The sequence below is a fragment of the Azolla caroliniana genome, unplaced genomic scaffold (genome assembly GCF_043228905.1).
Source record: "Azolla caroliniana isolate FFs.n. ecotype wild unplaced genomic scaffold, voAzoCaro1.0.p SCAF_4, whole genome shotgun sequence".
Classification (NCBI taxonomy): Eukaryota; Viridiplantae; Streptophyta; class Polypodiopsida; order Salviniales; family Salviniaceae; genus Azolla; species Azolla caroliniana.
Window position 1 is genome coordinate 13,433,661 of NW_028230439.1, and position 13,716 is coordinate 13,447,376.

Genomic DNA, 13,716 nt, shown 5'->3' on the forward strand with positions numbered 1-13,716 from the left:
TTTCCGGTCCCGGACGTCCACGGCTCGCAAGAACATGATCACCTTGTCCGGTACGAGGATAGCTTGATCTCTCGCGGACAACCTCCCGAACCGGCTTTCAATTGCCGAAAACACATCAACGACCTTCAATCCCTTGTCCGGTGTCTCCACCCAATCTTCGAATCCCCTTCGTGTCGCCTTGGAGGAATCCTCGATGGCGAACGTCCTCTTTAGCTCTACTTCAAATGCCTCCCATGTCGGATTTTGCTGTCATAGTCCATGGATGCTTGCTTGAAGCCCGTCGGTCGCCACCTGGTTGAAGGACGTCACTTGCAGTCCTTCCGATATTCCGCACCGTAGCATCTCCACCTTGTAGTCCCGAAGATACCGCGACACGTCTTTCCCGTTGAATTGCCCGTTTCGTTGCACGAGCCGCTCCACTGATGCCGCTATCTCCGACATCGCGCGTTGTTCTTGTAGCATGCGCTCGAACATCATCATCATGTTGCTAGCCTCCGGTTGATTTTCCATCTCCTTGCCACCCGGTGTTCACGTCGGGTTCACCAACTGTGTCGTGCCCTTCGGCTCCGGATCGTTGCGTGAGTCGGGTGGGAACCGCCGAGGTTTTTGACTAGGAGGAAGAGGAATACAACTTAAGGCTAGTTATGCATAGTGGAAAGAGAAGTAAGATAGCAATCTCATGAATCCCACGAGTTTAGTGTAATTAAAACAATATTTAGATTATAAGAGCAATTAGATGGCAAAATTCGTGAATCCCACGAATATATTAGATTGATCAAACCTTGTATATTAATCAACAACCTTATACATATTTCTCTCCTCCTTATATAAAGATGGAGGAGGCTAAGCATGGCTTCATGCTTTTTCACCTAAAGTGTCCATGCACACTAAATGTGCATGTGATGCTTTGTCATTTCCTAAATATAGGGCTCATGCACGCTAGATGTGCATGAGTCACTTTTAATGGCACGTGTAAATAAAATATTCACACTCTAAAGAATACATGATTTTTACCTTTTAATAAAGGTATGTGTAAATAAAGGTCTTATACGTATTAAATCTATATTTATAACACTAAAGATAAGTTATTACAATGGTAAAGTTAGGGTTTATCTATGTGGAGGTGCATGGTTCGAATCTTGCCCTATGCACGTGATAAATTCTTTTGATATATTATTTATTTATTTATAGGTATCGAAAATCGGATATATTATTTTATGGTTTTCACGTAGTGTGTGGAATACACTTCGACAATGTGAGCTAGAATCAGAGCCGATGTAAATGCCTGTTTAAGATTCTCAAAAGCCATGTCCGCTTCTTCAGACCAAACGAACGATTGTCCCTTCCTAGTAAGTTGTGTAAGAGGCAAAACGAGCTTTGAGTAATCCTTTATAAACTTCCGGTAAAAATTGGCAAAGCCTAGAAAGCATTGCACATCCCGCACCGAACGCGGAGTCTGCCATTCTACCACCGTTTTGACCTTAGCGGGGTCCATGGAGATGCCTTCTGAGGAAATGACATAGCTGAGAAATTCCACCTAGTTGCACCCGAAACTACATTTTTCCAGCTTTGCATAAAGACCATGTTCTCGAAGTCGTTTTAGTACTAACAGTACATGAGAATCATGCTCTTCTTGGGTCTTTGAGTAGACCAGTAGATCATCCAAATAGATGATTAGACACACATCCAAGAGATCTCGGAAAATATCATTTGCCATGTGCTGGAAGACGGCTGGCGCATTAGTGAGGCCGAACGGCATGCGTAAGTCGATCTTCGTGAAGAACCTGGCACCATTGATACGTTCTAACCGTTTCCATTTTACTAGGGAGGATAAGAGGATTAATAAGAAGATAAAAGGAAGAGGAGGAAAGGAAGATACAGAAGGAAGATCGACCAAAATCGGTTCAAACTGTCAGGAACAGTACTAAGACAGAGAAGGAATTAGTACTAAAAGAAGTATTAGTACTAAGAGAGGTGAAGAACTCTCGAAAGAAGGAAAGAGTGAGTGAAAGGGAGGGAGAGATAGATAGATAGATTATATTATCGTCTTCGGAGGTCAAATATGACCTATGAGACCAAAAATATTACATTTCACGTGATACGTGTGAAAGTGAGTAGTGACTCTCGATGTGCAAGAACTTTACCAATGAATGTTGCAATCGAGAGTGCACATTGTGGTTGTGAGAGGAATTCATGCAAAGGTTGGGCTCGATCGAAGAGATGTGGAAAGCATGGTCGAATATGATCAAAGGCAGAGCATTGTATCAAAGTGTGATACTCAGACTCGCGAACTTGTTTAGGGCAAAGTGTGCATAGCCGACCACTCTCATCACTTGTACCCCAACGCCCTGTTTCACATCGCAATGCATGTGAGCTAAGTCGCATGGAAGCAATGGTTCAAATGGCAGATAATGGTATGGGCTCTAACATGTATGGATGTGTACGATTTCCCCGTTCCGCAAAGAATATGGTTTTGTAGTTAGGTTCAACATGTGTAATATAATGTGTGAAGCGTGAGCCTCCACATTTGTCCCATGTCATGATACATTGGCATTGCAAAAATGCCTCATTTACAGAGGAATCTAATGATGCATCATGAAGCAAGTGTCTCGCATCCCATCTACCAAACCATTTTTCTATATCTTGCCTCCAACCGGAACACAAAATTTTGCTTTTATGTGTCTTTTGGATCTTTTTGCTTGCTTCCCACGCAATTCTAGGAAGTCGATGTGAGGGACTTTTTTGAACCTTAAGCATGTATTCAACAACCCTTTCCATGGCCATGATCTCAATGGGAAGCGATCCCGTCTCAAGAGAGAAATCGAGAGAGAGAGAGAGAGAGAGAGATGATAAGAGAAGATATATATTATGTGAAGAGAATGTACAGTAATAGCTAGGAGGCTTAAGACTGGCGTTGAACCGATTTGGTTCGAAATAATGCCTTGTGCCTCCTTTTATGGTGTTCTAAGGAATACTCCTGAAGTTTCTAGAATGTTCTAGAGAAATCTGGAATATACATCAATTTTCTATAATAAAACATAAATGAAAATAATATTCTATGTATTACAATGTATGGTCTAATGGTCAAGAGCTCAACCCATGTAGCATAAGGTCATGGGTTTGAGTCTTGCCATATCATGACAGAACATTTTCTCCTGCTGCCGGTTGCTATCGGTGATGAGCTTCTTGTATTTTGTCTCGACATGTTTATAATCCCTGTGTAGGCGGTCAAAATCTTTTGTTTTCTGCTTCAGCTTCTGATTGATTTGGCGGCGAGCTCGGTCTTCCTTATCCTTTTGCTGCCAAAGCTCTTCTTTGAGCCTCTCTATCTCTGTTTCCGCCATCCTTCGAAGTTTATCCTTCTCTTGCAACACTTTTTCTTTCTCTTCCTTAAGCCGGTCATAGGCTTGGTGTCCCTTCCGCAGACTTTCTTCTGCTCGGCGAAGGTTGTCGGCAGTCTTCCATTGTTCCTCCTCCGCCACCATTTTTAATTCTCTTTCCCTGGCCCGTAATGCTTCTTGTGCGGCCAGGTCTTCTTTGAGAATGGCAAGCTCTTGTGCTTGCACTGTAATTATATCCAGTTTGTTCCCGTCACCGGGGTCATATTCTTATGTACAATTGTCGGTGTTTCATTATTTTGTACATGTACTGGAGCCACCGGTTCTTGTTCCTGGGGTCCTGTTATGACCTTCTTAGCCAATTCTTCCTTGGCTATTTCCAATTCTTGTTCCAAGCTCCGGATCCTTGACCGGGCCTTCTCTAGTTCCCTGGTTGTGGTTAGCAAACGGTCCACTTGTGATTTCTCCTCTGCCTCCATATAATGGACCACTCCGGCTATTTTCTCACCGATCCACCGTAGCCATTGGCTGCCGGTGCCTTGTTGCTGTGTCGGCGAGGAGGGTTGGCCGATTTCTGCGCTTGCCAGTGGCTGATCTTGTCTGGTTGGCAACTCTGGCTCCGATTGGTTACCACTTGGCAGTACCGGCTCTGGTTGGTCCTGGTGTGCCGGTGATGTAGACAACTAAATCACTGACTCCTGAATTACGGGTCTTGTCATGTTCTGACCCGCCGGCGTCGCCTGCTACGCAGGGACTTCTATGACTGGTTCTGTTTGAACCGGTTCTGCTTCCACCCTTGGTTCTGGGCCCTTAGTGCGGGGTATCGGCGTCCTATCCTTTTCTGGACCCGATTGCTTCCCGGCATGGTCTGCAATGCTCTTCTTCTGGCGCCGTTGGAGGTGCTCGTTGGGCTCCTCCGCCGTTTCCTCCTCCTGAGTCCCAAGATTGATTTTCATTGCCAAGGGATCTGGCTCCTGTTGACCTGGTCGGCGAAATGTAATCTTTATTGGCCGTGCCGGTGTTGCCTCCTGCGTCTCCACCTGGTTAGGCTGCTCTTTCGCCGTTTTTTCAGTGTTGGCCTCCTTCCCTTTGGTTGCCTTAGCCGCCAATAGCTGCTGCCATTTTGAAGCTGGTTTGGAGGTTCCTTTGGCTGATCTTCCCCGCTTCTTTGCCATAATGGGCTCCACTGGTGGTGCTAACAATGTGAGCCATTGCGCCATCGCCGACCATATTTTCCTTCTATCCTTCTCTCTTACCGAGTCAATGGCCGCGCGCAGTCCATCGGCGATCATCACCGACCAGTCCACCTGTATACCTTCATATGTGGCGATAATTAACCCGGCTTTGTTCCTCGGCATTGCCAGGGATCGAGGGTACACATGGCCAAACTCGTGCAGTACACGAGCAATCTTTCGAAATAAGACATCCTCGCCGCCTTGTGTGCGATATGCCTTGCTGGCCAGAGAATACCCATTGAAGTATTTCGTGAGCTGCTTCGGGGTAGGGTTGTCGATGGTGAAGATGCCACCCTCGGGTACCCCCCTCCCAAGGGGGTTCAACGTTAAGGAGAGGGAAGAGAGAGAGATGACAAGAGAGAGAGATTGAGAGAGAAATGGTTGTTGTTGTCATTCATTCCCCAAAAGGGGTTAAATAGGTACAAAGGGGTAGATCCACAAGGGTGCAAGCCCCTTGGGCATTCACACCTAGTCACTCACTCACATCTCTTTGTATCCACCACACTCACACTCATAATCGTATAAGATTACACATACATTACATCGTTCACCCTCACTTATCAATCACCTGTACATCTCATACGGTAACACAATATGGCACGCTCGTGGGAGAGTGCCTTGCACATCGATCCCACATGCCTTGATCATAATCTTTCTTCAACCGGAACTTCCATCGGTCCTCTCAACAATCGACTCCCTCGATCAGAGTACTTGACTCAAACATTTGTCGGTCAGCGAATCTTCCGCGACACGAACATTCTCGTTCTGTCGGCTTACAAACTTTGGTATCCTCTTTCGGGTCCTTAAAAACGTTGTGTGTATGTATATCTTCCTTTTGTTGATTTTGTGATTTGTGTGTCGATCACGTCCATCACTATCTCCATTTCTTTGTCTCTATCGTTCTACTAGCCACTCATGACCGTTGGTTGTCCCCGCTCCTCTATCTGTCGCCTACACTGTCCGGCCCGTCGTTTCAGCGTTAGTTGTCCGGTCTTTCTGGCCACATTTCAGCCATTCCGGCCATTCTAGCTGCATTTCGGCCACTTCTGTGCATTTTGGCTGCCTTGACCACAACTGACTGCTTCCCGGTTGCCGCCCTGTTTTTGCTGCTTGTCCGACTATTGTTTTCCTTTGTCCGGTTGCTCCAGCTGTTGTTCAACCACTATCCGGCCACTCCAACCGCCCCGACTTTTGCTCGGCTACTCTTCAGCCGTTGTCCGGCCATTCTGGCCGCTCTACGGTCGCTTCGACTACTGTCGGTTGGTGATAACCGTTCTTGACGCCTTTCTCATCGTCGTCGGCCCTGTCCGACCGGCCTCCAATCACGTGGCCACTCTGTTTAGTCATCAGTTGTCCGATACTTGTCCATTCAGCCCATCGGGCCTTCTTTCCCGTATGACCATCACTTTCTTTCAGGCCCTTCAATAGTCTCTATTTGGCTGTTCGTTTATTTCTCCGTCCTTTCTATGCTCGTTTCCTGCACATGCACATTGCTAGCTGTCATACACTCGTACATCTGTATCACTACGTCTCATTCTATGACTTTGTCTAGCACATTGTGATCACCATTGGCTGCACATCGTCGATTTGATTTCTTGATTTCTCGTACATTCTTCCACTGTGTCCATTCATTGACTTCTTCTCAGACATCGTCATCACATATCATGCTTCAACTTCGTCGAGCACTTTGTCACCATCATTTGTCATTAACCCCACACTCGCACAACATCATCATTTTGCACACTCGCATATCTACGTCGTTGTCGTTACTCGCACATTTTCACCATTTCTTGCATCTCGTGCTGCCACGTATTCTTCTTGGACTTCTTCTTCAAAGGGGGTTCGCCGTTGTGGTCGCCAAAAGGTGTTGTACCCCTAAGGGCCGGACAATAGCCTAACATAGGGTGTCTACAGAAGACACTTCACCAAAGGGTGTTACGGTGAGATAGAGTTAGACCGACGATTAATTAGACCTTAATCAATTACTTAAGCAACATATCATGAACCTTAATACACACGTAAGATAGAAAGTAATTAGCACAAAATGGTAACCAATACACAGAGATAAGACAATAGAGCTTTATTAATTATCCGTCCCCATTTACAATGTAACTGGGCCTTTTTATAGATCACCGGCTCTGCATACAAAACGGTGCCAACCGGCACACTAATATGAACCGGTCCGGATTCGGATCGGCATACCAATTCCGGTCCATCCGTTCACTTCTCAAAATCTACTTAATTACTTAATATCCTAATAACTGCTTCCGATTATTCCTGCCCTTTCACATTCTGGGCTGTCCTCCACTCCTTGCCGGCTGGCTAACAACCTCTCACCAGATGAAGAGACATATATGTAAATATGTTTCTGTTAACCCATTGTGGCTATATTTGTAAATAGCCCGAAAGTCATATTAGTATAAATATGACCTAGGGCAAACAGAGCTAGTGTGTATCATTATTGTTGTTGGTTGCTATCATTAGATTAATAGTTGTTGGTGCAACTATTGTACAGAGCGTAATAGAGAGAGAGAGAGGGAGTGAGAGAGAGAGATATAGAGCGTGTCTTTGTTGTAATTGCCGTCAGGCAAAGATCGTGAGCACGAGGTCGTTGCCTCTGTGTTCCTCTGTTGTATTCCTCTTACATAGTGATAGTTTGGAGTCCGTGGGCTCCCGTGGTTTTTCCCTCTTAGGGTTTTCCATGTTATCATACTGTGTACCCTCTCTCTCATATTATCGGTGTGTACGTGTATTCACCTCTATTCCCATTTTCGGTGTTTGATTCGAAACGACACGATCTGAGACTCGGTTGTGGCCGAGTAATATTCCGCATATTTCACGTCATTACGACGAGCTGTTGGTAGTGAGTCGGCTCACACTCTTCTGTGCCAGAATCGACATCTAGATTTAGATTTCGATCGAGAGGGGTAGCGACGAGCTTACAATCTCTCATCCCAAATTTGAAGAGTAGATTGAGGATATAGTGCCGTTGGGAGATCATGATGCTGTCAGGAGTCCATATTACTTCTATGCCTAGAAAGTAGTGGAGCTCCTTCATGTCTTTCATTTCGAAATGGCCGAAGAGAAGATTTTTGATATAATCGATGTCTACTAAGTGCTCCCCTCTAATGACCAAGTCATCCACATATATTATGATAAATACCTGTCCTCTGGAGTCATTTTGGATGAATAGGGAATTGTTTGATTTGAACATTTTGAAGCCGATTTGGTGAAGATATTGGGTTATCTTTGAATGGCATGCTCTAGGTGCTTGCTTGAGATCATAGAGAGGCTTTTTGAGTTGGCATACTACTTCGGGTGTGTGCTCGACTTGAAGCCAGGTCGTTGTACCATATACACTTCCTCATCTAATTCACTTTGGAGAAAGGTATTCTTGACGTCCATTTGGTGGAGGTGCCACCCTATGGCTGCGGCAAGCGCAATCACGGTTCGAATAGTTGTTATCTTTGCCATCGGAGCAAAGGGATATGCATTTGCACATAGCCCTTTGCCACAAGCCAGACCTTATACTAATTGACGGTGTTGTCGACGCTATGCTTCACCTTGTATATCCACCGGCATCTGATTTTGCCTTCTGGTGGGGTGAAGAGGGGACGTGATCTCATGTCTCGTTCTTCAAGAGTGCTTGCATCTCCTCATTCATCGCTTCGACCCATCACGGGTTCTTTGCGGCTTCGGAAAAGTTTTCTAGTTCCCGAACTGTCACCATTTTCATCATAAAGACATAGTGATATGCCATGTAGTCGTTGTAGCCAAATCAGCTAACTACATCCTTTCCTCGGGTGGAGCGACATGGTTGTTCACTTGTCTTTGTGAATGCTTTCTTGGCTCCTAGAGTTTTCATGATAGACACATCCAATCCATCGTATTCACAGTCGAGTGAGTGAGCCGATTTGGTTCCATATAAGTCTTTGAGCTCAAGCATTTTGGCCTTCCCTTTGTTCAGCTTCGGACTTGGCCGCGATGTGCTTTGGTCGCTTAGTGGCTCATGTGATCCACTCAATCTTGTTGAGATTGGACTCTCCTCAGGTGTGAGATTTAGTCAGTCATCCAGTTCCTAATCTATGTAGGGATTAGTTTTGATTTGTTCGGATGAAGCTAAGTTGACTGTGTACCAGGATGCCGATTCGTCGAATACAACATCCCTACTCACTCGTACTTTCCTGGTAGAGGAGTTGAAGCACTTATACACCTTTTGTTCGAGCGAGTACCCCACAAGGATACACTTCTCTAATTTTGGATCAAGCTTTTGCCGCTTTTCATCGAGAATGTGTATGAATGTGATAGAGTTGAATATCCTTACAGGGGATAGGTCCGGCTTCTTTCCATACAACTTCTCGTGGAGGGGTTACATTGTGCACTCCAGATGTTGTGCACCAATTCATTAGATAGACTACCGTGTTAGCTGTTTCACCTCAGTATGATTTCGGAATTTTTTTCTCATTCATCATTACCCTTGACACCTCGAGTATATGCCGATTTTTCCATTTGGCTACTCCATTTTGTTGAGGTATGTGTCGGCAAGTGAATTCCCACCGGATTCCTTCTTGTCGAAGGTATGTTGTGAAGGTGTTGGAGAAGCACTCTTTGCCTCTGTCCGATCGAAGGCACAATATATATCGACCAGTTGCCTTTTCGACTTCATTTTTATACTTCTAGAAGTGTGAGAACACTTCACTATTTTGTCGCATAGGATAGATCCAAGTGTGCCTGGAGAAGTCGTCGATGAACGTCACATAATATCGGCATCCGCCGAATGTTGTCGTTTGAACTGGTCCCCATACATCTAAATGTATTACATCTAGGATCCCTTTGCTCACGTTCCTTTCTTTTGGGAACAATTGTTGATGTTGTTTGCCGAATGGCATGCTTCACACACTCCGACAATCTCCTTCTCTATAAAGGTCGGGAGTCTGATGACGACTCCTTTCAACTACATTCCTTTGAGTTTCTGGAGATTGAAGTGGTCGATCCTTTTGTGCCACAACTCTATGTCGGCATCAACATTATGGCCCTTGGCAAACATTGCTTATTTCATTTCGTGAGAATCGAGGACGAACATTAGATCTTCTCTTCATCCATGATCATTAATTCGGCCTTCCTTTTCAATGAAGGATCCTTCGTCGTTGAACCAAACTTGCATGCCTTGTTCCACAACTTGGCCGACCAAGACCAGATTCTTCGCTATTGTTGGAACATGAAAGATGTTCTTGATGTAGGTTTGGTTGCCCTCTTCACCGAATGGGACATTACCGACATGCTGAATGGGTTGAATTGTGTCATCCCCAGTTTCCACATAGTTGGGTCATTCTGGCTTACGCAACTCTTGGAACCAATCTTCATGAGACTTCATGTGATTGGATGCACCCGAGTCGACAAACCATACATTTTCTGAGTTGGAGGTGTTGGTTGAGCTAGAGGTTGTCATTGAGTTCTCTTTGTGCCTCATTATAAACATTCCGCCACGATCATTGTAGTTAGAGTTTGTGGCGTAATTGGTGAGTTGTCGGCTTGTGAAGGCCGGCTCACTTTTCTTCTTTCGACACTCTGCCTCGTAGTGGCCGAATTTGCCATAGTATCTGCACTGGATGGAGTTGTTTTGTTGGCTTGGTCCGTCATGATTGGTTCCCCATCTGCCAAATGCTCCTCCTCATGAGTTTGTGACGTCTTGCCAATAGAAGAAGTTGTGTTCATGGGATTGACTTTGGTAGTTTTGGCCTTGGCCTAATTGGCCCCTTCTTCCATGCCCTTGCCCTCTTCCTCTGTTCGAACTTGTATAGAGCATTTGTCCGTCTGATTTGTTGTCTCTTGTTTGGACGTGATTTTCTTCGACCAATAACATCAACTAGAGATCGAAGAAGGAGGGAGGGTTCTCCCTTGTGAGGACGGTTGACCTTAGTACGGCGAACCGTAGTGCTAAGCCGCCAAGGCATATCTGCACCATTTCATCGTCGTCAATGTTCACATTGATCGACCCAAGGGAGTCACACAACTCCTTGAACTTCAAGGTGTAGCTTCCAATTGACATATCCCTCTGTTGAATGTTGTTCAACTCTTGTCGAAGTTGAAGTTTGCTTGTAGTTGTGTTGGCTGCAAAAATCTTTTTGAGGTTCCCCCACGCCTATTTTGGCATTTTGGCATCTCGGATGTAGCCAAGCATGTGATCATGAACGCATGATGCAAGGCAATATAGCACACGGCTCGCCGCTTGCTCCCAAGCTAAGTGGTCGGAATGTGCCGGGTTGGGAAAATTTTCTTGCTCCTTCGATTGAACTCTAATAGCCTTGGCCGACAAGGTATTGGTGCATCTTGTATTCCCAAGATGCAAAGTTGTTTCTATCGAGTTTCTTGGTAGGAAGAGTGCTTCCCATCTGAGTATTTAAGACAATAAATTGTTTGGAATGAGTTTTCTTCTTCTTCTCAGTGATATGAACTGTGCAAGTTGCTGCTACAACGATCGGTCGGTTCTTCATGAACGTTGGCTTAGGCACAACACACATGGATGGGCTTGGATCAAGCTACCAAGCACTCTGATACCATGTAAAGAATCGAGTGTGATTCTATGTAGTGGAAAGGATGTATGTGTGTGTGTGTAGAGAGAGAGAGAGAGAGAGAGAGAGAGAGAGAGAGAAAATACAAGAATACAAAAAATAGTAAAACTGTATTAACAAGAGTAGCAAATGCACCAAGAACTACAACGGAGGAGGAGAATGTGCTTATGCAGTCACCTTCTGTCGACATTCCCTTACTACCACAACCTCTTGGGAAAGAGGTGGAGACTTAACTCCCTACTAAATATATGTCCTAGGACTTAACTCCTATAACACATCTAGTTATTGTACAAGGAGGTGGGATGTTCACACGCTTGGGTTTTCCTACACTGGGGGAGTTGAGTTTGATTCTCAACACCAACCATTGATACTCTTCACCCAAGTAAGACTTGATGTACATTCTTAGCATATCCTAGGTTTTTTATAGGATGTGTGCTTCCCAATGGTGTTTGTGTGTACTAACATACAAAGTTTCACATATGACATGGACCATGTTTACCAAAAAGCAATTAAGTATTGGTCTACTCTTATCCCAACTTTTTGTTTTGATTGGGTTGCATTCGATCTACATTGTGAGCATATGCACCCATTCCATAACCAAATAATAGCTTATTTTGAAGTTAGTTTAAAAAGGCACAAAAGTGACTTTTATTGCTCCTTAAACACAAATTGTCGCCTTTGACAATCGAGTAGCCATTAGACCTAAAGCTCTAGAGCCACCATTGTTGTGTTCCCGTTTCTTGGTCCCATGCTTGGTCCTTAGTACCAATGTCAATATCTTCATAGGTCATGTACAACAAGTATATAACACGCCCCCCTACCTAATGAGTGTCAATATCTTCGTAGGTCATGTACAAGTATATAACATGTCCCCCTACCTAATGAGTGCACACTCCTAGGTGCACCATATTGAGCTTTACTACACGAGGTGAACTTTAACTAGATTGGGATGAGAGGGGAAGTCCACGAGGTGGTCCAAAAATTAAACCAATCTTATCAAGAAGTTAGAAAACAAATGTGGACTATAGAAAAGATAGCTATTTGAATGATACACTTTAGTTCTATAATCTCATACAAATAATCTTCAAGATATACACCTTTCATTTCATTACATGTGACTTTCATTCCACTGCATGTGTACACATACACCTTTCGTTCCACTAAATGTGTAGGAAGCATTATTTCACATAATATTTCAAGTAACTTTGAAGAGCAAGTCCCAAATATTGGTGAACAATACACTTCTTCAAAAATTAGAAATAAAGTGGTCACTATCTAGAACAAGTGTTCACAAGAGAGACACTAAGAAAACCCAAGAGGAAGACATACAAGTAAGCACAAGCACTGTCAACTACAATAATTGATTCAACCACGTGGTTCATAAAGGTTAATTTTTAGTTAGCGCTAAAGATATGATTTGCCCAAAGGAAGCACCAAATCCAGCTTTGGGCGATTCGTAGTGTACATATATATTCCATTATAGTGTGAATTATATTAACCTTCTTCATAATCTCTAAAGCTCTCCCCTTCAGACCATAACTTCTATATCATCATTTTTTCCATAAACATTAACCTCAACAAACATCCATAATTTATGTACTGCTGGGATTTTAATTCCAACAATTGCGTCTCATCACTTGGTTTTGTTGCAAAAAACTGTGTTCCAGACGAGGTGAAGTCACCATTTTAATATCACTTAAGGAGGGGGAAATGAGCATAGAAACAAGGATGAGGAAGCCATTAATTACACTTTAGGAAGCATTTGAAGAAACATGCAAGTCTAAGACTAAGTAAAGGCCCACACATACACCAAGAAAGAACATAATTAGAAGTTGAAGAACTGCTCTTTCGTTCTTTTCCATTGTTTCGTTCTTTCTTTCATTAGGCTACTTCGAGCCCAACTAAATATAGCCATCTTGGCAGAGAGATTTTCATGCAACTGGCCGTTTATTTTTGAGATACAAGAATCACCAACTAAAAGGGTAAGTCAACTTCTCAATCTTGAACTCACAAAGGAATGTAATCAGTCTACATAATAATAATGCAAGACGTGGCATCTCATAAGCTAAATCCCCAGTTTAGATGCACTCATAATTGAAGAAACTCCAAGATCCCCATCGACAAAGTCCAAACTACTTTGGGAAACCACAAATGAATATTCCATATGTCATGCTTCAAGTAACACTGATAAGACAAGATTGCTGCAACAATAATTTATTTCCTCATGCGGCTAAACAAATTAAATAGCATACCCAACATGAAACAACTGACAATCTTCAGCCCTTCAATATCACCTTTTCCATGACACTTTCTTGAGACAAGGGTGAGCCCGTAGAGTAGTGTGTTTGGTGGTTTGTTTTGTGAGCAAAGCAAAGCAAAGGAGGCTCCTCCTAAGAATATTGGGCAGGGGGGTGGCCGACCACCTTCAAAGTCTTTGCGGAGGGGGGTGGGGTGGGGGATGAGGTTTGTTTCTTCAACTAAAGAGAACCTCACGTCCTGATCCACCTCTGCTCACCACACGCACAATAACCTCTTTTGTCTAGGTTGGACGATTTGGCGGAGCTTCTCAAG